At 46.0% G+C, this 24,888-nt stretch overlaps 11 non-coding genes across 11 annotated transcripts; all 11 read left to right on the plus strand.

Moving 5' to 3' along the window:
- The first annotated feature begins 666 nt into the window (after positions 1-666).
- Positions 667-857, plus strand: LOC130324975 (U2 spliceosomal RNA). Its single transcript, XR_008869868.1, has one exon. It is a non-coding gene; the product is annotated as a U2 spliceosomal RNA (small nuclear RNA).
- A 2,091-nt stretch (positions 858-2,948) lies between these two features.
- On the plus strand, positions 2,949-3,139 carry LOC130324986 (U2 spliceosomal RNA). Its single transcript, XR_008869878.1, has one exon. It is a non-coding gene; the product is annotated as a U2 spliceosomal RNA (small nuclear RNA).
- A 2,093-nt stretch (positions 3,140-5,232) lies between these two features.
- On the plus strand, positions 5,233-5,423 carry LOC130324988 (U2 spliceosomal RNA). Its single transcript, XR_008869879.1, has one exon. It is a non-coding gene; the product is annotated as a U2 spliceosomal RNA (small nuclear RNA).
- A 2,085-nt stretch (positions 5,424-7,508) lies between these two features.
- On the plus strand, positions 7,509-7,699 carry LOC130324989 (U2 spliceosomal RNA). Its single transcript, XR_008869880.1, has one exon. It is a non-coding gene; the product is annotated as a U2 spliceosomal RNA (small nuclear RNA).
- A 2,090-nt stretch (positions 7,700-9,789) lies between these two features.
- Positions 9,790-9,980, plus strand: LOC130324990 (U2 spliceosomal RNA). The gene has a single exon (XR_008869881.1). It is a non-coding gene; the product is annotated as a U2 spliceosomal RNA (small nuclear RNA).
- A 2,089-nt stretch (positions 9,981-12,069) lies between these two features.
- Positions 12,070-12,260, plus strand: LOC130324977 (U2 spliceosomal RNA). Its single transcript, XR_008869869.1, has one exon. It is a non-coding gene; the product is annotated as a U2 spliceosomal RNA (small nuclear RNA).
- Positions 12,261-14,354: 2,094 nt separating this feature from the next.
- On the plus strand, positions 14,355-14,545 carry LOC130324978 (U2 spliceosomal RNA). The gene has a single exon (XR_008869870.1). It is a non-coding gene; the product is annotated as a U2 spliceosomal RNA (small nuclear RNA).
- Positions 14,546-16,638: 2,093 nt separating this feature from the next.
- Positions 16,639-16,829, plus strand: LOC130324979 (U2 spliceosomal RNA). Its single transcript, XR_008869871.1, has one exon. It is a non-coding gene; the product is annotated as a U2 spliceosomal RNA (small nuclear RNA).
- A 2,091-nt stretch (positions 16,830-18,920) lies between these two features.
- On the plus strand, positions 18,921-19,111 carry LOC130324980 (U2 spliceosomal RNA). Its single transcript, XR_008869872.1, has one exon. It is a non-coding gene; the product is annotated as a U2 spliceosomal RNA (small nuclear RNA).
- Positions 19,112-21,205: 2,094 nt separating this feature from the next.
- Positions 21,206-21,396, plus strand: LOC130324981 (U2 spliceosomal RNA). The gene has a single exon (XR_008869873.1). It is a non-coding gene; the product is annotated as a U2 spliceosomal RNA (small nuclear RNA).
- A 2,110-nt stretch (positions 21,397-23,506) lies between these two features.
- On the plus strand, positions 23,507-23,697 carry LOC130324982 (U2 spliceosomal RNA). Its single transcript, XR_008869874.1, has one exon. It is a non-coding gene; the product is annotated as a U2 spliceosomal RNA (small nuclear RNA).
- The last annotated feature ends 1,191 nt before the right edge of the window (positions 23,698-24,888 follow it).

Below are 24,888 nucleotides of genomic sequence, written 5' to 3' on the forward strand. Positions count from 1 at the left end.
CAGGAGATTGTTGCATCCATCTAGAACCCTCAGAACTACAGTGCTATGATGTCACTCACTTCCACAGGCCTTGCAGAGTGTAAACAACAACAACCCAGCTTTGTTGTGTATGTAACCATAGGGATTTGTGATGTCACCTAGAACCTTCACAGCAGCGACAGCTTTATGAGGAGCATCAGCACTGCTCTGCCTGAGCAGAACCATCACCGCCATAGGTTGTCAAATAACCCGGATTTAACCCACACAGGTAAGTCCAATGGGGTGCAGGCATGTCCTCTATGCTTACAGCTTCCCGTGGGTGTTGGTTTGATACCGTTTGGGGACAGCCAAGGAGGCATCTGCAGGCAACAAAGGTAGGTGTGTGCTTGTGTGTGTGTTTCCTATGCAGATCCTAAGCCCAGTGTCACATGCAAGTAGGAGGAGTAAGAAGGGTTCCTGGCAAATCCGGGTTATGGATTGCATTTAAAAAGGCCCCGTGGGAGTGCAATGGGCCCCTGTCTTGCTGCTTAGCAATAATGGTATGGGTTTAGGTTCTGCTGTGTGTACTGGTGGTTGACTGCCCCCCAGCCCAGAGTGTGCATGGAAAATTGTCTGGCAGCCTCCCTGACAGCAAGCAGTGATAGTGCCCATGAAGGGGACCTTGTTGGGCCCGCCCCTTTCACGGTTATCGCTTCTCGGCCTTTTGGCTAAGATCAAGTGTAGTATCTGTTCTTATCAGTTTAATATCTGATACGTCCCCTATCTGGGGACCATATATTAAATGGATTTTTGAGAACGGGGGCCGATTTCGAAGCTTGCTTCCGTCGCCCTATGCATTGACCCGATATGGCAGTATCTTCGGGTACAGTGCACCACCCCCTTACAGGGTTAAAAAGAAAGATTCCTACTTTCATTGCTACCTGCTTGCTGGCTAGCCAGCTAGCCAGCCCTGTGGGCCTTGCTGCTGCTGCAGCCAAAAAACAAAAGGTGGTGCTGCTGCTGCTTCTGCTGCTTCTGCTTCTGCTTGTGTCTGGCCCCTGTTGGAGCGTCCAGGCACAGGACTTCTGCTGCTGCTGACTAAATGGCCTCCTTAATTGGATCATTTGAGTAGCCAGCACACCTGTGCAGGTAGGGCATGACATGATAGGCAGCTGCCTTGATAGCGGGTGGGTGCTGAATGTTCCTAATTGACAAAATAAGATTAATGCTTATGAAGAAATATAAAATCTCATCCCTTCCCCAATATCGCGCCACACCCCTACCCCTTAATTCCCTGGTTGAACGTGATGGACATATGTCTTTTTTCGACCGTACTAACTATGTAACTATGTAACATAACATGGGGGGGGGGGGTCTCCTGGCTGTTCACACAGGTGTGTCATTGCTGTACATTGACCATGCATTGCTTCTGTGGTATTGCAAAGGCAAAGACAAATGCTTCCAGCCATCCATTGCACTAATGGATTGGTCATCAGCTGGCTGTCTATGTCCCGCATCAATATAGACCAAAGTACAGAGGGTTAGGCTATGCTATTGTGCACCTACCTGATGCATCAGAAGGTGCGAGGCCCTTGCTAAATTCTGTGCACAGACTTTGAGATCTATACTTTAGACTGTATCTAAACCTGCTCCAACATGGACTGACATTCTGGCCTACTTTCAGCCGATGCGACTTGTCTGTCGCTGAACAGTCGCTTTTTATGTATTCAGCACCTATGTATAATGTTGTAAAAATGCTCTAGAAGCTAAAGTCGCAGAAATGTCACACATATTTGGCCTGCAACTTTCTGTGCGACAAATTCAGACAGGAAAAATCAGTATAAATCCTTAGAAAATTATCCCCCAGTGTCTCCATCTGCTGGCGGTATTGAATAAGCATTGCTGCACTGATGGGGTATGCATTAGACAAAAAAAAAGAAGAAAAAGAAGAATAATACGCCCAGAAAAGAGGCGAAAAGGAGAAAAACGTAAAAAAACGTGAAAAAAAAGTAAGAGGAAGAGAAGGGAAAAAAAGGTGGAAATGGGTTTAAAAGTGATTTCGGCGGAGAAATATATATATATATATATATATATATATATATATATATATATATATACGCGCACACACACACATATATATAAACGTATTCTCCGTTGAGATATTGCAGCCGCTGCTGTGTCCAGGCCCAGGAGCCTTAGCACTGTGCTGTGATGTCACTCAATACCACTGACATCACTAGGTGTAAACAACATCTCTCCTTTGCTGTGTATGTGACTATGGAGCTGTTTGGTGATGTCGTCTATTATGGCCTTCATAGAAGCAACAGGAGATTGTTGCATCCATCTAGAACCCTCAGAACTACAGTGCTATGATGTCACTCACTTCCACAGGCCTTGCAGAGTGTAAACAACAACAACCCAGCTTTGTTGTGTATGTAACCATAGGGATTTGTGATGTCACCTAGAACCTTCACAGCAGCGACAGCTTTATGAGGAGCATCAGCACTGCTCTGCCTGAGCAGAACCATCACCGCCATAGGTTGTCAAATAACCCGGATTTAACCCACACAGGTAAGTCCAATGGGGTGCAGGCATGTCCTCTATGCTTACAGCTTCCCGTGGGTGTTGGTTTGATACCGTTTGGGGACAGCCAAGGAGGCATCTGCAGGCAACAAAGGTAGGTGTGTGCTTGTGTGTGTGTTTCCTATGCAGATCCTAAGCCCAGTGTCACATGCAAGTAGGAGGAGTAAGAAGGGTTCCTGGCAAATCCGGGTTATGGATTGCATTTAAAAAGGCCCCGTGGGAGTGCAATGGGCCCCTGTCTTGCTGCTTAGCAATAATGGTATGGGTTTAGGTTCTGCTGTGTGTACTGGTGGTTGACTGCCCCCCAGCCCAGAGTGTGCATGGAAAATTGTCTGGCAGCCTCCCTGACAGCAAGCAGTGATAGTGCCCATGAAGGGGACCTTGTTGGGCCCGCCCCTTTCACGGTTATCGCTTCTCGGCCTTTTGGCTAAGATCAAGTGTAGTATCTGTTCTTATCAGTTTAATATCTGATACGTCCCCTATCTGGGGACCATATATTAAATGGATTTTTGAGAACGGGGGCCGATTTCGAAGCTTGCTTCCGTCGCCCTATGCATTGACCCGATATGGCAGTATCTTCGGGTACAGTGCACCACCCCCTTACAGGGTTAAAAAGAAAGATTCCTACTTTCATTGCTACCTGCTTGCTGGCTAGCCAGCTAGCCAGCCCTGTGGGCCTTGCTGCTGCTGCAGCCAAAAAACAAAAGGTGGTGCTGCTGCTGCTTCTGCTGCTTCTGCTTCTGCTTGTGTCTGGCCCCTGTTGGAGCGTCCAGGCACAGGACTTCTGCTGCTGCTGACTAAATGGCCTCCTTAATTGGATCATTTGAGTAGCCAGCACACCTGTGCAGGTAGGGCATGACATGATAGGCAGCTGCCTTGATAGCGGGTGGGTGCTGAATGTTCCTAATTGACAAAATAAGATTAATGCTTATGAAGAAATATAAAATCTCATCCCTTCCCCAATATCGCGCCACACCCCTACCCCTTAATTCCCTGGTTGAACGTGATGGACATATGTCTTTTTTCGACCGTACTAACTATGTAACTATGTAACATAACATGGGGGGGGGGGGTCTCCTGGCTGTTCACACAGGTGTGTCATTGCTGTACATTGACCATGCATTGCTTCTGTGGTATTGCAAAGGCAAAGACAAATGCTTCCAGCCATCCATTGCACTAATGGATTGGTCATCAGCTGGCTGTCTATGTCCCGCATCAATATAGACCAAAGTACAGAGGGTTAGGCTATGCTATTGTGCACCTACCTGATGCATCAGAAGGTGCGAGGCCCTTGCTAAATTCTGTGCACAGACTTTGAGATCTATACTTTAGACTGTATCTAAACCTGCTCCAACATGGACTGACATTCTGGCCTACTTTCAGCCGATGCGACTTGTCTGTCGCTGAACAGTCGCTTTTTATGTATTCAGCACCTATGTATAATGTTGTAAAAATGCTCTAGAAGCTAAAGTCGCAGAAATGTCACACATATTTGGCCTGCAACTTTCTGTGCGACAAATTCAGACAGGAAAAATCAGTATAAATCCTTAGAAAATTATCCCCCAGTGTCTCCATCTGCTGGCGGTATTGAATAAGCATTGCTGCACTGATGGGGTATGCATTAGACAAAAAAAAAGAAGAAAAAGAAGAATAATACGCCCAGAAAAGAGGCGAAAAGGAGAAAAACGTAAAAAAACGTGAAAAAAAAGTAAGAGGAAGAGAAGGGAAAAAAAGGTGGAAATGGGTTTAAAAGTGATTTCGGCGGAGAAATATATATATATATATATATATATATATATATATATATATATATATATACGCGCACACACACACATATATATAAACGTATTCTCCGTTGAGATATTGCAGCCGCTGCTGTGTCCAGGCCCAGGAGCCTTAGCACTGTGCTGTGATGTCACTCAATACCACTGACATCACTAGGTGTAAACAACATCTCTCCTTTGCTGTGTATGTGACTATGGAGCTGTTTGGTGATGTCGTCTATTATGGCCTTCATAGAAGCAACAGGAGATTGTTGCATCCATCTAGAACCCTCAGAACTACAGTGCTATGATGTCACTCACTTCCACAGGCCTTGCAGAGTGTAAACAACAACAACCCAGCTTTGTTGTGTATGTAACCATAGGGATTTGTGATGTCACCTAGAACCTTCACAGCAGCGACAGCTTTATGAGGAGCATCAGCACTGCTCTGCCTGAGCAGAACCATCACCGCCATAGGTTGTCAAATAACCCGGATTTAACCCACACAGGTAAGTCCAATGGGGTGCAGGCATGTCCTCTATGCTTACAGCTTCCCGTGGGTGTTGGTTTGATACCGTTTGGGGACAGCCAAGGAGGCATCTGCAGGCAACAAAGGTAGGTGTGTGCTTGTGTGTGTGTTTCCTATGCAGATCCTAAGCCCAGTGTCACATGCAAGTAGGAGGAGTAAGAAGGGTTCCTGGCAAATCCGGGTTATGGATTGCATTTAAAAAGGCCCCGTGGGAGTGCAATGGGCCCCTGTCTTGCTGCTTAGCAATAATGGTATGGGTTTAGGTTCTGCTGTGTGTACTGGTGGTTGACTGCCCCCCAGCCCAGAGTGTGCATGGAAAATTGTCTGGCAGCCTCCCTGACAGCAAGCAGTGATAGTGCCCATGAAGGGGACCTTGTTGGGCCCGCCCCTTTCACGGTTATCGCTTCTCGGCCTTTTGGCTAAGATCAAGTGTAGTATCTGTTCTTATCAGTTTAATATCTGATACGTCCCCTATCTGGGGACCATATATTAAATGGATTTTTGAGAACGGGGGCCGATTTCGAAGCTTGCTTCCGTCGCCCTATGCATTGACCCGATATGGCAGTATCTTCGGGTACAGTGCACCACCCCCTTACAGGGTTAAAAAGAAAGATTCCTACTTTCATTGCTACCTGCTTGCTGGCTAGCCAGCTAGCCAGCCCTGTGGGCCTTGCTGCTGCTGCAGCCAAAAAACAAAAGGTGGTGCTGCTGCTGCTTCTGCTGCTTCTGCTTCTGCTTGTGTCTGGCCCCTGTTGGAGCGTCCAGGCACAGGACTTCTGCTGCTGCTGACTAAATGGCCTCCTTAATTGGATCATTTGAGTAGCCAGCACACCTGTGCAGGTAGGGCATGACATGATAGGCAGCTGCCTTGATAGCGGGTGGGTGCTGAATGTTCCTAATTGACAAAATAAGATTAATGCTTATGAAGAAATATAAAATCTCATCCCTTCCCCAATATCGCGCCACACCCCTACCCCTTAATTCCCTGGTTGAACGTGATGGACATATGTCTTTTTTCGACCGTACTAACTATGTAACTATGTAACATAACATGGGGGGGGGGGGTCTCCTGGCTGTTCACACAGGTGTGTCATTGCTGTACATTGACCATGCATTGCTTCTGTGGTATTGCAAAGGCAAAGACAAATGCTTCCAGCCATCCATTGCACTAATGGATTGGTCATCAGCTGGCTGTCTATGTCCCGCATCAATATAGACCAAAGTACAGAGGGTTAGGCTATGCTATTGTGCACCTACCTGATGCATCAGAAGGTGCGAGGCCCTTGCTAAATTCTGTGCACAGACTTTGAGATCTATACTTTAGACTGTATCTAAACCTGCTCCAACATGGACTGACATTCTGGCCTACTTTCAGCCGATGCGACTTGTCTGTCGCTGAACAGTCGCTTTTTATGTATTCAGCACCTATGTATAATGTTGTAAAAATGCTCTAGAAGCTAAAGTCGCAGAAATGTCACACATATTTGGCCTGCAACTTTCTGTGCGACAAATTCAGACAGGAAAAATCAGTATAAATCCTTAGAAAATTATCCCCCAGTGTCTCCATCTGCTGGCGGTATTGAATAAGCATTGCTGCACTGATGGGGTATGCATTAGACGAAAAAAAAGAAGAAAAAGAAGAATAATACGCCCAGAAAAGAGGCGAAAAGGAGAAAAACGTAAAAAAACGTGAAAAAAAAGTAAGAGGAAGAGAAGGGAAAAAAAGGTGGAAATGGGTTTAAAAGTGATTTCGGCGGAGAAATATATATATATATATATATATATATATATATATATATATACGCGCACACACACACATATATATAAACGTATTCTCCGTTGAGATATTGCAGCCGCTGCTGTGTCCAGGCCCAGGAGCCTTAGCACTGTGCTGTGATGTCACTCAATACCACTGACATCACTAGGTGTAAACAACATCTCTCCTTTGCTGTGTATGTGACTATGGAGCTGTTTGGTGATGTCGTCTATTATGGCCTTCATAGAAGCAACAGGAGATTGTTGCATCCATCTAGAACCCTCAGAACTACAGTGCTATGATGTCACTCACTTCCACAGGCCTTGCAGAGTGTAAACAACAACAACCCAGCTTTGTTGTGTATGTAACCATAGGGATTTGTGATGTCACCTAGAACCTTCACAGCAGCGACAGCTTTATGAGGAGCATCAGCACTGCTCTGCCTGAGCAGAACCATCACCGCCATAGGTTGTCAAATAACCCGGATTTAACCCACACAGGTAAGTCCAATGGGGTGCAGGCATGTCCTCTATGCTTACAGCTTCCCGTGGGTGTTGGTTTGATACCGTTTGGGGACAGCCAAGGAGGCATCTGCAGGCAACAAAGGTAGGTGTGTGCTTGTGTGTGTGTTTCCTATGCAGATCCTAAGCCCAGTGTCACATGCAAGTAGGAGGAGTAAGAAGGGTTCCTGGCAAATCCGGGTTATGGATTGCATTTAAAAAGGCCCCGTGGGAGTGCAATGGGCCCCTGTCTTGCTGCTTAGCAATAATGGTATGGGTTTAGGTTCTGCTGTGTGTACTGGTGGTTGACTGCCCCCCAGCCCAGAGTGTGCATGGAAAATTGTCTGGCAGCCTCCCTGACAGCAAGCAGTGATAGTGCCCATGAAGGGGACCTTGTTGGGCCCGCCCCTTTCACGGTTATCGCTTCTCGGCCTTTTGGCTAAGATCAAGTGTAGTATCTGTTCTTATCAGTTTAATATCTGATACGTCCCCTATCTGGGGACCATATATTAAATGGATTTTTGAGAACGGGGGCCGATTTCGAAGCTTGCTTCCGTCGCCCTATGCATTGACCCGATATGGCAGTATCTTCGGGTACAGTGCACCACCCCCTTACAGGGTTAAAAAGAAAGATTCCTACTTTCATTGCTACCTGCTTGCTGGCTAGCCAGCTAGCCAGCCCTCTGGGCCTTGCTGCTGCTGCAGCCAAAAAACAAAAGGTGGTGCTGCTGCTGCTTCTGCTGCTTCTGCTTCTGCTTGTGTCTGGCCCCTGTTGGAGCGTCCAGGCACAGGACTTCTGCTGCTGCTGACTAAATGGCCTCCTTAATTGGATCATTTGAGTAGCCAGCACACCTGTGCAGGTAGGGCATGACATGATAGGCAGCTGCCTTGATAGCGGGTGGGTGCTGAATGTTCCTAATTGACAAAATAAGATTAATGCTTATGAAGAAATATAAAATCTCATCCCTTCCCCAATATCGCGCCACACCCCTACCCCTTAATTCCCTGGTTGAACGTGATGGACATATGTCTTTTTTCGACCGTACTAACTATGTAACTATGTAACATAACATGGGGGGGGGGGGGTCTCCTGGCTGTTCACACAGGTGTGTCATTGCTGTACATTGACCATGCATTGCTTCTGTGGTATTGCAAAGGCAAAGACAAATGCTTCCAGCCATCCATTGCACTAATGGATTGGTCATCAGCTGGCTGTCTATGTCCCGCATCAATATAGACCAAAGTACAGAGGGTTAGGCTATGCTATTGTGCACCTACCTGATGCATCAGAAGGTGCGAGGCCCTTGCTAAATTCTGTGCACAGACTTTGAGATCTATACTTTAGACTGTATCTAAACCTGCTCCAACATGGACTGACATTCTGGCCTACTTTCAGCCGATGCGACTTGTCTGTCGCTGAACAGTCGCTTTTTATGTATTCAGCACCTATGTATAATGTTGTAAAAATGCTCTAGAAGCTAAAGTCGCAGAAATGTCACACATATTTGGCCTGCAACTTTCTGTGCGACAAATTCAGACAGGAAAAATCAGTATAAATCCTTAGAAAATTATCCCCCAGTGTCTCCATCTGCTGGCGGTATTGAATAAGCATTGCTGCACTGATGGGGTATGCATTAGACAAAAAAAAAGAAGAAAAAGAAGAATAATACGCCCAGAAAAGAGGCGAAAAGGAGAAAAACGTAAAAAAACGTGAAAAAAAAGTAAGAGGAAGAGAAGGGAAAAAAAGGTGGAAATGGGTTTAAAAGTGATTTCGGCGGAGAAATATATATATATATATATATATATATATATATATATATATATATACGCGCACACACACACATATATATAAACGTATTCTCCGTTGAGATATTGCAGCCGCTGCTGTGTCCAGGCCCAGGAGCCTTAGCACTGTGCTGTGATGTCACTCAATACCACTGACATCACTAGGTGTAAACAACATCTCTCCTTTGCTGTGTATGTGACTATGGAGCTGTTTGGTGATGTCGTCTATTATGGCCTTCATAGAAGCAACAGGAGATTGTTGCATCCATCTAGAACCCTCAGAACTACAGTGCTATGATGTCACTCACTTCCACAGGCCTTGCAGAGTGTAAACAACAACAACCCAGCTTTGTTGTGTATGTAACCATAGGGATTTGTGATGTCACCTAGAACCTTCACAGCAGCGACAGCTTTATGAGGAGCATCAGCACTGCTCTGCCTGAGCAGAACCATCACCGCCATAGGTTGTCAAATAACCCGGATTTAACCCACACAGGTAAGTCCAATGGGGTGCAGGCATGTCCTCTATGCTTACAGCTTCCCGTGGGTGTTGGTTTGATACCGTTTGGGGACAGCCAAGGAGGCATCTGCAGGCAACAAAGGTAGGTGTGTGCTTGTGTGTGTGTTTCCTATGCAGATCCTAAGCCCAGTGTCACATGCAAGTAGGAGGAGTAAGAAGGGTTCCTGGCAAATCCGGGTTATGGATTGCATTTAAAAAGGCCCCGTGGGAGTGCAATGGGCCCCTGTCTTGCTGCTTAGCAATAATGGTATGGGTTTAGGTTCTGCTGTGTGTACTGGTGGTTGACTGCCCCCCAGCCCAGAGTGTGCATGGAAAATTGTCTGGCAGCCTCCCTGACAGCAAGCAGTGATAGTGCCCATGAAGGGGACCTTGTTGGGCCCGCCCCTTTCACGGTTATCGCTTCTCGGCCTTTTGGCTAAGATCAAGTGTAGTATCTGTTCTTATCAGTTTAATATCTGATACGTCCCCTATCTGGGGACCATATATTAAATGGATTTTTGAGAACGGGGGCCGATTTCGAAGCTTGCTTCCGTCGCCCTATGCATTGACCCGATATGGCAGTATCTTCGGGTACAGTGCACCACCCCCTTACAGGGTTAAAAAGAAAGATTCCTACTTTCATTGCTACCTGCTTGCTGGCTAGCCAGCTAGCCAGCCCTCTGGGCCTTGCTGCTGCTGCAGCCAAAAAACAAAAGGTGGTGCTGCTGCTGCTTCTGCTGCTTCTGCTTCTGCTTGTGTCTGGCCCCTGTTGGAGCGTCCAGGCACAGGACTTCTGCTGCTGCTGACTAAATGGCCTCCTTAATTGGATCATTTGAGTAGCCAGCACACCTGTGCAGGTAGGGCATGACATGATAGGCAGCTGCCTTGATAGCGGGTGGGTGCTGAATGTTCCTAATTGACAAAATAAGATTAATGCTTATGAAGAAATATAAAATCTCATCCCTTCCCCAATATCGCGCCACACCCCTACCCCTTAATTCCCTGGTTGAACGTGATGGACATATGTCTTTTTTCGACCGTACTAACTATGTAACTATGTAACATAACATGGGGGGGGGGGGTCTCCTGGCTGTTCACACAGGTGTGTCATTGCTGTACATTGACCATGCATTGCTTCTGTGGTATTGCAAAGGCAAAGACAAATGCTTCCAGCCATCCATTGCACTAATGGATTGGTCATCAGCTGGCTGTCTATGTCCCGCATCAATATAGACCAAAGTACAGAGGGTTAGGCTATGCTATTGTGCACCTACCTGATGCATCAGAAGGTGCGAGGCCCTTGCTAAATTCTGTGCACAGACTTTGAGATCTATACTTTAGACTGTATCTAAACCTGCTCCAACATGGACTGACATTCTGGCCTACTTTCAGCCGATGCGACTTGTCTGTCGCTGAACAGTCGCTTTTTATGTATTCAGCACCTATGTATAATGTTGTAAAAATGCTCTAGAAGCTAAAGTCGCAGAAATGTCACACATATTTGGCCTGCAACTTTCTGTGCGACAAATTCAGACAGGAAAAATCAGTATAAATCCTTAGAAAATTATCCCCCAGTGTCTCCATCTGCTGGCGGTATTGAATAAGCATTGCTGCACTGATGGGGTATGCATTAGACAAAAAAAAAGAAGAAAAAGAAGAATAATACGCCCAGAAAAGAGGCGAAAAGGAGAAAAACGTAAAAAAACGTGAAAAAAAAGTAAGAGGAAGAGAAGGGAAAAAAAGGTGGAAATGGGTTTAAAAGTGATTTCGGCGGAGAAATATATATATATATATATATATATATATATATATATATATATATACGCGCACACACACACATATATATAAACGTATTCTCCGTTGAGATATTGCAGCCGCTGCTGTGTCCAGGCCCAGGAGCCTTAGCACTGTGCTGTGATGTCACTCAATACCACTGACATCACTAGGTGTAAACAACATCTCTCCTTTGCTGTGTATGTGACTATGGAGCTGTTTGGTGATGTCGTCTATTATGGCCTTCATAGAAGCAACAGGAGATTGTTGCATCCATCTAGAACCCTCAGAACTACAGTGCTATGATGTCACTCACTTCCACAGGCCTTGCAGAGTGTAAACAACAACAACCCAGCTTTGTTGTGTATGTAACCATAGGGATTTGTGATGTCACCTAGAACCTTCACAGCAGCGACAGCTTTATGAGGAGCATCAGCACTGCTCTGCCTGAGCAGAACCATCACCGCCATAGGTTGTCAAATAACCCGGATTTAACCCACACAGGTAAGTCCAATGGGGTGCAGGCATGTCCTCTATGCTTACAGCTTCCCGTGGGTGTTGGTTTGATACCGTTTGGGGACAGCCAAGGAGGCATCTGCAGGCAACAAAGGTAGGTGTGTGCTTGTGTGTGTGTTTCCTATGCAGATCCTAAGCCCAGTGTCACATGCAAGTAGGAGGAGTAAGAAGGGTTCCTGGCAAATCCGGGTTATGGATTGCATTTAAAAAGGCCCCGTGGGAGTGCAATGGGCCCCTGTCTTGCTGCTTAGCAATAATGGTATGGGTTTAGGTTCTGCTGTGTGTACTGGTGGTTGACTGCCCCCCAGCCCAGAGTGTGCATGGAAAATTGTCTGGCAGCCTCCCTGACAGCAAGCAGTGATAGTGCCCATGAAGGGGACCTTGTTGGGCCCGCCCCTTTCACGGTTATCGCTTCTCGGCCTTTTGGCTAAGATCAAGTGTAGTATCTGTTCTTATCAGTTTAATATCTGATACGTCCCCTATCTGGGGACCATATATTAAATGGATTTTTGAGAACGGGGGCCGATTTCGAAGCTTGCTTCCGTCGCCCTATGCATTGACCCGATATGGCAGTATCTTCGGGTACAGTGCACCACCCCCTTACAGGGTTAAAAAGAAAGATTCCTACTTTCATTGCTACCTGCTTGCTGGCTAGCCAGCTAGCCAGCCCTGTGGGCCTTGCTGCTGCTGCAGCCAAAAAACAAAAGGTGGTGCTGCTGCTGCTTCTGCTGCTTCTGCTTCTGCTTGTGTCTGGCCCCTGTTGGAGCGTCCAGGCACAGGACTTCTGCTGCTGCTGACTAAATGGCCTCCTTAATTGGATCATTTGAGTAGCCAGCACACCTGTGCAGGTAGGGCATGACATGATAGGCAGCTGCCTTGATAGCGGGTGGGTGCTGAATGTTCCTAATTGACAAAATAAGATTAATGCTTATGAAGAAATATAAAATCTCATCCCTTCCCCAATATCGCGCCACACCCCTACCCCTTAATTCCCTGGTTGAACGTGATGGACATATGTCTTTTTTCGACCGTACTAACTATGTAACTATGTAACATAACATGGGGGGGGGGGGTCTCCTGGCTGTTCACACAGGTGTGTCATTGCTGTACATTGACCATGCATTGCTTCTGTGGTATTGCAAAGGCAAAGACAAATGCTTCCAGCCATCCATTGCACTAATGGATTGGTCATCAGCTGGCTGTCTATGTCCCGCATCAATATAGACCAAAGTACAGAGGGTTAGGCTATGCTATTGTGCACCTACCTGATGCATCAGAAGGTGCGAGGCCCTTGCTAAATTCTGTGCACAGACTTTGAGATCTATACTTTAGACTGTATCTAAACCTGCTCCAACATGGACTGACATTCTGGCCTACTTTCAGCCGATGCGACTTGTCTGTCGCTGAACAGTCGCTTTTTATGTATTCAGCACCTATGTATAATGTTGTAAAAATGCTCTAGAAGCTAAAGTCGCAGAAATGTCACACATATTTGGCCTGCAACTTTCTGTGCGACAAATTCAGACAGGAAAAATCAGTATAAATCCTTAGAAAATTATCCCCCAGTGTCTCCATCTGCTGGCGGTATTGAATAAGCATTGCTGCACTGATGGGGTATGCATTAGACAAAAAAAAAGAAGAAAAAGAAGAATAATACGCCCAGAAAAGAGGCGAAAAGGAGAAAAACGTAAAAAAACGTGAAAAAAAAGTAAGAGGAAGAGAAGGGAAAAAAAGGTGGAAATGGGTTTAAAAGTGATTTCGGCGGAGAATATATATATATATATATATATATATATATATATATATATATATATATATACGCGCACACACACACATATATATAAACGTATTCTCCGTTGAGATATTGCAGCCGCTGCTGTGTCCAGGCCCAGGAGCCTTAGCACTGTGCTGTGATGTCACTCAATACCACTGACATCACTAGGTGTAAACAACATCTCTCCTTTGCTGTGTATGTGACTATGGAGCTGTTTGGTGATGTCGTCTATTATGGCCTTCATAGAAGCAACAGGAGATTGTTGCATCCATCTAGAACCCTCAGAACTACAGTGCTATGATGTCACTCACTTCCACAGGCCTTGCAGAGTGTAAACAACAACAACCCAGCTTTGTTGTGTATGTAACCATAGGGATTTGTGATGTCACCTAGAACCTTCACAGCAGCGACAGCTTTATGAGGAGCATCAGCACTGCTCTGCCTGAGCAGAACCATCACCGCCATAGGTTGTCAAATAACCCGGATTTAACCCACACAGGTAAGTCCAATGGGGTGCAGGCATGTCCTCTATGCTTACAGCTTCCCGTGGGTGTTGGTTTGATACCGTTTGGGGACAGCCAAGGAGGCATCTGCAGGCAACAAAGGTAGGTGTGTGCTTGTGTGTGTGTTTCCTATGCAGATCCTAAGCCCAGTGTCACATGCAAGTAGGAGGAGTAAGAAGGGTTCCTGGCAAATCCGGGTTATGGATTGCATTTAAAAAGGCCCCGTGGGAGTGCAATGGGCCCCTGTCTTGCTGCTTAGCAATAATGGTATGGGTTTAGGTTCTGCTGTGTGTACTGGTGGTTGACTGCCCCCCAGCCCAGAGTGTGCATGGAAAATTGTCTGGCAGCCTCCCTGACAGCAAGCAGTGATAGTGCCCATGAAGGGGACCTTGTTGGGCCCGCCCCTTTCACGGTTATCGCTTCTCGGCCTTTTGGCTAAGATCAAGTGTAGTATCTGTTCTTATCAGTTTAATATCTGATACGTCCCCTATCTGGGGACCATATATTAAATGGATTTTTGAGAACGGGGGCCGATTTCGAAGCTTGCTTCCGTCGCCCTATGCATTGACCCGATATGGCAGTATCTTCGGGTACAGTGCACCACCCCCTTACAGGGTTAAAAAGAAAGATTCCTACTTTCATTGCTACCTGCTTGCTGGCTAGCCAGCTAGCCAGCCCTGTGGGCCTTGCTGCTGCTGCAGCCAAAAAACAAAAGGTGGTGCTGCTGCTGCTTCTGCTGCTTCTGCTTCTGCTTGTGTCTGGCCCCTGTTGGAGCGTCCAGGCACAGGACTTCTGCTGCTGCTGACTAAATGGCCTCCTTAATTGGATCATTTGAGTAGCCAGCACACCTGTGCAGGTAGGGCATGACATGATAGGCAGCTGCCTTGATAGCGGGTGGGTGCTGAATGTTCCTAATTGACAAAATAAGATTAATGCTTATGAAGAAATATAAAATCTCATCCCTTCCCCAATATCGCGCCACACCCCTACCCCTTAATTCCCTGGTTGAACGTGATGGACATATGTCTTTTTTCGACCGTACTAACTATGTAACTATGTAACATAACATGGGGGGGGGGGGTCTCCTGGCTGTTCACACAGGTGTGTCATTGCTGTACATTGACCATGCATTGCTTCTGTGGTATTGCAAAGGCAAAGACAAATGCTTCCAGCCATCCATTGCACTAATGGATTGGTCATCAGCTGGCTGTCTATGTCCCGCATCAATATAGACCAAAGTACAGAGGGTTAGGCTATGCTATTGTGCACCTACCTGATGCATCAGAAGGTGCGAGGCCCTTGCTAAATTCTGTGCACAGACTTTGAGATCTATACTTTAGACTGTATCTAAACCTGCTCCAACATGGACTGACATTCTGGCCTACTTTCAGCCGATGCGACTTGTCTGTCGCTGAACAGTCGCTTTTTATGTATTCAGCACCTATGTATAATGTTGTAAAAATGCTCTAGAAGCTAAAGTCGCAGAAATGTCACACATATTTGGCCTGCAACTTTCTGTGCGACAAATTCAGACAGGAAAAATCAGTATAAATCCTTAGAAAATTATCCCCCAGTGTCTCCATCTGCTGGCGGTATTGAATAAGCATTGCTGCACTGATGGGGTATGCATTAGACGAAAAAAAAGAAGAAAAAGAAGAATAATACGCCCAGAAAAGAGGCGAAAAGGAGAAAAACGTAAAAAAACGTGAAAAAAAAGTAAGAGGAAGAGAAGGGAAAAAAAGGTGGAAATGGGTTTAAAAGTGATTTCGGCGGAGAAATATATATATATATATATATATATATATATATATATATATATATATATACGCGCACACACACACATATATATAAACGTATTCTCCGTTGAGATATTGCAGCCGCTGCTGTGTCCAGGCCCAGGAGCCTTAGCACTGTGCTGTGATGTCACTCAATACCACTGACATCACTAGGTGTAAACAACATCTCTCCTTTGCTGTGTATGTGACTATGGAGCTGTTTGGTGATGTCGTCTATTATGGCCTTCATAGAAGCAACAGGAGATTGTTGCATCCATCTAGAACCCTCAGAACTACAGTGCTATGATGTCACTCACTTCCACAGGCCTTGCAGAGTGTAAACAACAACAACCCAGCTTTGTTGTGTATGTAACCATAGGGATTTGTGATGTCACCTAGAACCTTCACAGCAGCGACAGCTTTATGAGGAGCATCAGCACTGCTCTGCCTGAGCAGAACCATCACCGCCATAGGTTGTCAAATAACCCGGATTTAACCCACACAGGTAAGTCCAATGGGGTGCAGGCATGTCCTCTATGCTTACAGCTTCCCGTGGGTGTTGGTTTGATACCGTTTGGGGACAGCCAAGGAGGCATCTGCAGGCAACAAAGGTAGGTGTGTGCTTGTGTGTGTGTTTCCTATGCAGATCCTAAGCCCAGTGTCACATGCAAGTAGGAGGAGTAAGAAGGGTTCCTGGCAAATCCGGGTTATGGATTGCATTTAAAAAGGCCCCGTGGGAGTGCAATGGGCCCCTGTCTTGCTGCTTAGCAATAATGGTATGGGTTTAGGTTCTGCTGTGTGTACTGGTGGTTGACTGCCCCCCAGCCCAGAGTGTGCATGGAAAATTGTCTGGCAGCCTCCCTGACAGCAAGCAGTGATAGTGCCCATGAAGGGGACCTTGTTGGGCCCGCCCCTTTCACGGTTATCGCTTCTCGGCCTTTTGGCTAAGATCAAGTGTAGTATCTGTTCTTATCAGTTTAATATCTGATACGTCCCCTATCTGGGGACCATATATTAAATGGATTTTTGAGAACGGGGGCCGATTTCGAAGCTTGCTTCCGTCGCCCTATGCATTGACCCGATATGGCAGTATCTTCGGGTACAGTGCACCACCCCCTTACAGGGTTAAAAAGAAAGATTCCTACTTTCATTGCTACCTGCTTGCTGGCTAGCCAGCTAGCCAGCCCTGTGGGCCTTGCTGCTGCTGCAGCCAAAAAACAAAAGGTGGTGCTGCTGCTGCTTCTGCTGCTTCTGCTTCTGCTTGTGTCTGGCCCCTGTTGGAGCGTCCAGGCACAGGACTTCTGCTGCTGCTGACTAAATGGCCTCCTTAATTGGATCATTTGAGTAGCCAGCACACCTGTGCAGGTAGGGCATGACATGATAGGCAGCTGCCTTGATAGCGGGTGGGTGCTGAATGTTCCTAATTGACAAAATAAGATTAATGCTTATGAAGAAATATAAAATCTCATCCCTTCCCCAATATCGCGCCACACCCCTACCCCTTAATTCCCTGGTTGAACGTGATGGACATATGTCTTTTTTCGACCGTACTAACTATGTAACTATGTAACATAACATGGGGGGGGGGGGTCTCCTGGCTGTTCACACAGGTGTGTCATTGCTGTACATTGACCATGCATTGCTTCTGTGGTATTGCAAAGGCAAAGACAAATGCTTCCAGCCATCCATTGCACTAATGGATTGGTCATCAGCTGGCTGTCTATGTCCCGCATCAATATAGACCAAAGTACAGAGGGTTAGGCTATGCTATTGTGCACCTACCTGATGCATCAGAAGGTGCGAGGCCCTTGCTAAATTCTGTGCACAGACTTTGAGATCTATACTTTAGACTGTATCTAAACCTGCTCCAACATGGACTGACATTCTGGCCTACTTTCAGCCGATGCGACTTGTCTGTCGCTGAACAGTCGCTTTTTATGTATTCAGCACCTATGTATAATGTTGTAAAAATGCTCTAGAAGCTAAAGTCGCAGAAATGTCACACATATTTGGCCTGCAACTTTCTGTGCGACAAATTCAGACAGGAAAAATCAGTATAAATCCTTAGAAAATTATCCCCCAGTGTCTCCATCTGCTGGCGGTATTGAAATAAGCATTGCTGCACTGATGGGGTATGCATTAGACAAAAAAAAAGAAGAAAAAGAAGAATAATACGCCCAGAAAAGAGGCGAAAAGGAGAAAAACGTAAAAAAACGTGAAAAAAAAGTAAGAGGAAGAGAAGGGAAAAAAAGGTGGAAATGGGTTTAAAAGTGATTTCGGCGGAGAATATATATATATATATATATATATATATATATATATATATATATATACGCGCACACACACACATATATATAAACGTATTCTCCGTTGAGATATTGCAGCCGCTGCTGTGTCCAGGCCCAGGAGCCTTAGCACTGTGCTGTGATGTCACTCAATACCACTGACATCACTAGGTGTAAACAACATCTCTCCTTTGCTGTGTATGTGACTATGGAGCTGTTTGGTGATGTCGTCTATTATGGCCTTCATAGAAGCAACAGGAGATTGTTGCATCCATCTAGAACCCTCAGAACTACAGTGCTATGATGTCACTCACTTCCACAGGCCTTGCAGAGTGTAAACAACAACAACCCAGCTTTGTTGTGTATGTAACCATAGGGATTTGTGATGTCACCTAGAACCTTCACAGCAGCGACAGCTTTATGAGGAGCATCAGCACTGCTCTGCCTGAGCAGAACCATCACCGCCATAGGTTGTCAAATAACCCGGATTTAACCCACACAGGTAAGTCCAATGGGGTGCAGGCATGTCCTCTATGCTTACAGCTTCCCGTGGGTGTTGGTTTGATACCGTTTGGGGACAGCCAAGGAGGCATCTGCAGGCAACAAAGGTAGGTGTGTGCTTGTGTGTGTGTTTCCTATGCAGATCCTAAGCCCAGTGTCACATGCAAGTAGGAGGAGTAAGAAGGGTTCCTGGCAAATCCGGGTTATGGATTGCATTTAAAAAGGCCCCGTGGGAGTGCAATGGGCCCCTGTCTTGCTGCTTAGCAATAATGGTATGGGTTTAGGTTCTGCTGTGTGTACTGGTGGTTGACTGCCCCCCAGCCCAGAGTGTGCATGGAAAATTGTCTGGCAGCCTCCCTGACAGCAAGCAGTGATAGTGCCCATGAAGGGGACCTTGTTGGGCCCGCCCCTTTCACGGTTATCGCTTCTCGGCCTTTTGGCTAAGATCAAGTGTAGTATCTGTTCTTATCAGTTTAATATCTGATACGTCCCCTATCTGGGGACCATATATTAAATGGATTTTTGAGAACGGGGGCCGATTTCGAAGCTTGCTTCCGTCGCCCTATGCATTGACCCGATATGGCAGTATCTTCGGGTACAGTGCACCACCCCCTTACAGGGTTAAAAAGAAAGATTCCTACTTTCATTGCTACCTGCTTGCTGGCTAGCCAGCTAGCCAGCCCTGTGGGCCTTGCTGCTGCTGCAGCCAAAAAACAAAAGGTGGTGCTGCTGCTGCTTCTGCTGCTTCTGCTTCTGCTTGTGTCTGGCCCCTGTTGGAGCGTCCAGGCACAGGACTTCTGCTGCTGCTGACTAAATGGCCTCCTTAATTGGATCATTTGAGTAGCCAGCACACCTGTGCAGGTAGGGCATGACATGATAGGCAGCTGCCTTGATAGCGGGTGGGTGCTGAATGTTCCTAATTGACAAAATAAGATTAATGCTTATGAAGAAATATAAAATCTCATCCCTTCCCCAATATCGCGCCACACCCCTACCCCTTAATTCCCTGGTTGAACGTGATGGACATATGTCTTTTTTCGACCGTACTAACTATGTAACTATGTAACATAACATGGGGGGGGGGGGGTCTCCTGGCTGTTCACACAGGTGTGTCATTGCTGTACATTGACCATGCATTGCTTCTGTGGTATTGCAAAGGCAAAGACAAATGCTTCCAGCCATCCATTGCACTAATGGATTGGTCATCAGCTGGCTGTCTATGTCCCGCATCAATATAGACCAAAGTACAGAGGGTTAGGCTATGCTATTGTGCACCTACCTGATGCATCAGAAGGTGCGAGGCCCTTGCTAAATTCTGTGCACAGACTTTGAGATCTATACTTTAGACTGTATCTAAACCTGCTCCAACATGGACTGACATTCTGGCCTACTTTCAGCCGATGCGACTTGTCTGTCGCTGAACAGTCGCTTTTTATGTATTCAGCACCTATGTATAATGTTGTAAAAATGCTCTAGAAGCTAAAGTCGCAGAAATGTCACACATATTTGGCCTGCAACTTTCTGTGCGACAAATTCAGACAGGAAAAATCAGTATAAATCCTTAGAAAATTATCCCCCAGTGTCTCCATCTGCTGGCGGTATTGAATAAGCATTGCTGCACTGATGGGGTATGCATTAGACAAAAAAAAAGAAGAAAAAGAAGAATAATACGCCCAGAAAAGAGGCGAAAAGGAGAAAAACGTAAAAAAACGTGAAAAAAAAGTAAGAGGAAGAGAAGGGAAAAAAAGGTGGAAATGGGTTTAAAAGTGATTTCGGCGGAGAAATATATATATATATATATATATATATATATATATATATATATATATATACGCGCACACACACACATATATATAAACGTATTCTCCGTTGAGATATTGCAGCCGCTGCTGTGTCCAGGCCCAGGAGCCTTAGCACTGTGCTGTGATGTCACTCAATACCACTGACATCACTAGGTGTAAACAACATCTCTCCTTTGCTGTGTATGTGACTATGGAGCTGTTTGGTGATGTCGTCTATTATGGCCTTCATAGAAGCAACAGGAGATTGTTGCATCCATCTAGAACCCTCAGAACTACAGTGCTATGATGTCACTCACTTCCACAGGCCTTGCAGAGTGTAAACAACAACAACCCAGCTTTGTTGTGTATGTAACCATAGGGATTTGTGATGTCACCTAGAACCTTCACAGCAGCGACAGCTTTATGAGGAGCATCAGCACTGCTCTGCCTGAGCAGAACCATCACCGCCATAGGTTGTCAAATAACCCGGATTTAACCCACACAGGTAAGTCCAATGGGGTGCAGGCATGTCCTCTATGCTTACAGCTTCCCGTGGGTGTTGGTTTGATACCGTTTGGGGACAGCCAAGGAGGCATCTGCAGGCAACAAAGGTAGGTGTGTGCTTGTGTGTGTGTTTCCTATGCAGATCCTAAGCCCAGTGTCACATGCAAGTAGGAGGAGTAAGAAGGGTTCCTGGCAAATCCGGGTTATGGATTGCATTTAAAAAGGCCCCGTGGGAGTGCAATGGGCCCCTGTCTTGCTGCTTAGCAATAATGGTATGGGTTTAGGTTCTGCTGTGTGTACTGGTGGTTGACTGCCCCCCAGCCCAGAGTGTGCATGGAAAATTGTCTGGCAGCCTCCCTGACAGCAAGCAGTGATAGTGCCCATGAAGGGGACCTTGTTGGGCCCGCCCCTTTCACGGTTATCGCTTCTCGGCCTTTTGGCTAAGATCAAGTGTAGTATCTGTTCTTATCAGTTTAATATCTGATACGTCCCCTATCTGGGGACCATATATTAAATGGATTTTTGAGAACGGGGGCCGATTTCGAAGCTTGCTTCCGTCGCCCTATGCATTGACCCGATATGGCAGTATCTTCGGGTACAGTGCACCACCCCCTTACAGGGTTAAAAAGAAAGATTCCTACTTTCATTGCTACCTGCTTGCTGGCTAGCCAGCTAGCCAGCCCTGTGGGCCTTGCTGCTGCTGCAGCCAAAAAACAAAAGGTGGTGCTGCTGCTGCTTCTGCTGCTTCTGCTTCTGCTTGTGTCTGGCCCCTGTTGGAGCGTCCAGGCACAGGACTTCTGCTGCTGCTGACTAAATGGCCTCCTTAATTGGATCATTTGAGTAGCCAGCACACCTGTGCAGGTAGGGCATGACATGATAGGCAGCTGCCTTGATAGCGGGTGGGTGCTGAATGTTCCTAATTGACAAAATAAGATTAATGCTTATGAAGAAATATAAAATCTCATCCCTTCCCCAATATCGCGCCACACCCCTACCCCTTAATTCCCTGGTTGAACGTGATGGACATATGTCTTTTTTCGACCGTACTAACTATGTAACTATGTAACATAACATGGGGGGGGGGGGGTCTCCTGGCTGTTCACACAGGTGTGTCATTGCTGTACATTGACCATGCATTGCTTCTGTGGTATTGCAAAGGCAAAGACAAATGCTTCCAGCCATCCATTGCACTAATGGATTGGTCATCAGCTGGCTGTCTATGTCCCGCATCAATATAGACCAAAGTACAGAGGGTTAGGCTATGCTATTGTGCACCTACCTGATGCATCAGAAGGTGCGAGGCCCTTGCTAAATTCTGTGCACAGACTTTGAGATCTATACTTTAGACTGTATCTAAACCTGCTCCAACATGGACTGACATTCTGGCCTACTTTCAGCCGATGCGACTTGTCTGTCGCTGAACAGTCGCTTTTTATGTATTCAGCACCTATGTATAATGTTGTAAAAATGCTCTAGAAGCTAAAGTCGCAGAAATGTCACACATATTTGGCCTGCAACTTTCTGTGCGACAAATTCAGACAGGAAAAATCAGTATAAATCCTTAGAAAATTATCCCCCAGTGTCTCCATCTGCTGGCGGTATTGAATAAGCATTGCTGCACTGATGGGGTATGCATTAGACGAAAAAAAAGAAGAAAAAGAAGAATAATACGCCCAGAAAAGAGGCGAAAAGGAGAAAAACGTAAAAAAACGTGAAAAAAAAGTAAGAGGAAGAGAAGGGAAAAAAAGGTGGAAATGGGTTTAAAAGTGATTTCGGCGGAGAAATATATATATATATATATATATATATATATATATATATATATATATATATATATATATATATATACGCGCACACACACACATATATATAAACGTATTCTCCGTTGAGATATTGCAGCCGCTGCTGTGTCCAGGCCCAGGAGCCTTAGCACTGTGCTGTGATGTCACTCAATACCACTGACATCACTAGGTGTAAACAACATCTCTCCTTTGCTGTGTATGTGACTATGGAGCTGTTTGGTGATGTCGTCTATTATGGCCTTCATAGAAGCAACAGGAGATTGTTGCATCCATCTAGAACCCTCAGAACTACAGTGCTATGATGTCACTCACTTCCACAGGCCTTGCAGAGTGTAAACAACAACAACCCAGCTTTGTTGTGTATGTAACCATAGGGATTTGTGATGTCACCTAGAACCTTCACAGCAGCGACAGCTTTATGAGGAGCATCAGCACTGCTCTGCCTGAGCAGAACCATCACCGCCATAGGTTGTCAAATAACCCGGATTTAACCCACACAGGTAAGTCCAATGGGGTGCAGGCATGTCCTCTATGCTTACAGCTTCCCGTGGGTGTTGGTTTGATACCGTTTGGGGACAGCCAAGGAGGCATCTGCAGGCAACAAAGGTAGGTGTGTGCTTGTGTGTGTGTTTCCTATGCAGATCCTAAGCCCAGTGTCACATGCAAGTAGGAGGAGTAAGAAGGGTTCCTGGCAAATCCGGGTTATGGATTGCATTTAAAAAGGCCCCGTGGGAGTGCAATGGGCCCCTGTCTTGCTGCTTAGCAATAATGGTATGGGTTTAGGTTCTGCTGTGTGTACTGGTGGTTGACTGCCCCCCAGCCCAGAGTGTGCATGGAAAATTGTCTGGCAGCCTCCCTGACAGCAAGCAGTGATAGTGCCCATGAAGGGGACCTTGTTGGGCCCGCCCCTTTCACGGTTATCGCTTCTCGGCCTTTTGGCTAAGATCAAGTGTAGTATCTGTTCTTATCAGTTTAATATCTGATACGTCCCCTATCTGGGGACCATATATTAAATGGATTTTTGAGAACGGGGGCCGATTTCGAAGCTTGCTTCCGTCGCCCTATGCATTGACCCGATATGGCAGTATCTTCGGGTACAGTGCACCACCCCCTTACAGGGTTAAAAAGAAAGATTCCTACTTTCATTGCTACCTGCTTGCTGGCTAGCCAGCTAGCCAGCCCTGTGGGCCTTGCTGCTGCTGCAGCCAAAAAACAAAAGGTGGTGCTGCTGCTGCTTCTGCTGCTTCTGCTTCTGCTTGTGTCTGGCCCCTGTTGGAGCGTCCAGGCACAGGACTTCTGCTGCTGCTGACTAAATGGCCTCCTTAATTGGATCATTTGAGTAGCCAGCACACCTGTGCAGGTAGGGCATGACATGATAGGCAGCTGCCTTGATAGCGGGTGGGTGCTGAATGTTCCTAATTGACAAAATAAGATTAATGCTTATGAAGAAATATAAAATCTCATCCCTTCCCCAATATCGCGCCACACCCCTACCCCTTAATTCCCTGGTTGAACGTGATGGACATATGTCTTTTTTCGACCGTACTAACTATGTAACTATGTAACATAACATGGGGGGGGGGGGTCTCCTGGCTGTTCACACAGGTGTGTCATTGCTGTACATTGACCATGCATTGCTTCTGTGGTATTGCAAAGGCAAAGACAAATGCTTCCAGCCATCCATTGCACTAATGGATTGGTCATCAGCTGGCTGTCTATGTCCCGCATCAATATAGACCAAAGTACAGAGGGTTAGGCTATGCTATTGTGCACCTACCTACTGATGCATCAGAAGGTGCGAGGCCCTTGCTAAATTCTGTGCACAGACTTTGAGATCTATACTTTAGACTGTATCTAAACCTGCTCCAACATGGACTGACATTCTGGCCTACTTTCAGCCGATGCGACTTGTCTGTCGCTGAACAGTCGCTTTTTATGTATTCAGCACCTATGTATAATGTTGTAAAAATGCTCTAGAAGCTAAAGTCGCAGAAATGTCACACATATTTGGCCTGCAACTTTCTGTGCGACAAATTCAGACAGGAAAAATCAGTATAAATCCTTAGAAAATTATCCCCCAGTGTCTCCATCTGCTGGCGGTATTGAATAAGCATTGCTGCACTGATGGGGTATGCATTAGACGAAAAAAAAGAAGAAAAAGAAGAATAATACGCCCAGAAAAGAGGCGAAAAGGAGAAAAACGTAAAAAAACGTGAAAAAAAAGTAAGAGGAAGAGAAGGGAAAAAAAGGTGGAAATGGGTTTAAAAGTGATTTCGGCGGAGAAATATATATATATATATA

The sequence above is a fragment of the Hyla sarda genome, unplaced genomic scaffold (assembly GCF_029499605.1).
Source record: "Hyla sarda isolate aHylSar1 unplaced genomic scaffold, aHylSar1.hap1 scaffold_2696, whole genome shotgun sequence".
In the NCBI taxonomy this organism is placed as follows: domain Eukaryota; kingdom Metazoa; phylum Chordata; class Amphibia; order Anura; family Hylidae; genus Hyla; species Hyla sarda.